The sequence below is a fragment of the Salvelinus fontinalis genome, chromosome 5, assembly GCF_029448725.1.
Source record: "Salvelinus fontinalis isolate EN_2023a chromosome 5, ASM2944872v1, whole genome shotgun sequence".
Taxonomy (NCBI): domain Eukaryota; kingdom Metazoa; phylum Chordata; class Actinopteri; order Salmoniformes; family Salmonidae; genus Salvelinus; species Salvelinus fontinalis.
In genome coordinates this window covers 64,357,826-64,358,730 of record NC_074669.1, presented here as the reverse complement: position 1 = coordinate 64,358,730, position 905 = coordinate 64,357,826, and the positions used below count along the sequence as shown (strand labels likewise).

Here is a 905-nt window from a genome sequence, read left to right as displayed (position 1 = left end):
TATTGTTGTTGTTATGATTCATATTGTTGTTGTTAGGATTTATATTGTTGTTATTGTTATGATTTATATTGTTGTTGTTATGATTCATATTGTTGTTATTGTTATGATTTATATTGTTGTTGTTGTTATGATTTATATTGTTGTTGTTATGATTTATAATGTTGTTATTGTTATGATTTATATTGTTGTTATTGTTATGATTCATATTGTTGTTATTGTTATGATTCATATTGTTGTTGTTATGATTTATATTGTTGTTGTTGTTATGATTTATATTGTTGTTATTGTTATGATTTATATTGTTGTTATTGTTATGATTCATATTGTTGTTTACATTTACATTTACATTACATTTAAGTCATTTAGCAGACGCTCTTATCCAGAGCGACTTACAAGTACATACATTCATACTTTTTTGTACTGGCCCCCCGTGGGAATCGAACCCACAACCCTGGCGTTGCAAGCGCCATGCTCTACCAACTGAGCCACACGGGGCCCTGTTGTTATGATTTATAATGTTGTTATTGTTATGATTCATATTGTTGTTGTTATGATTTATAATGTTGTTATTGTTATGATTCATATTGTTGTTATTGTTATGATTCATATTGTTGTTGTTGTTATGATTTATATTGTTATTGTTATGATTCATATTGTTGTTATTGTTATGATTTATATTGTTGTTATTTATATTGTTATTGTTATGATTTATAATGTTGTTATTGGTATGATTCATATTGTTGTTGTTATGATTCATATTGTTGTTATTATGATTCATAATGTTGTTATTGTTATGATTTATAATGTTGTTGTTATGATTTATATTGTTGTTATTGTTATGATTTATATTCTTGTTATTTATATTGTTGTTGTTATGATTCATATTGTTGTTGTTATGATTTATA

General features: G+C 24.6%; 1 non-coding gene across 1 annotated transcript; it reads right to left on the bottom strand.

Moving 5' to 3' along the window:
- Positions 1-421: 421 nt before the first annotated feature.
- Positions 422-497, bottom strand: trnaa-ugc (transfer RNA alanine (anticodon UGC)). The gene has a single exon. It is a non-coding gene; the product is annotated as a tRNA-Ala (tRNA).
- Between the last annotated feature and the right edge of the window lie 408 nt (positions 498-905).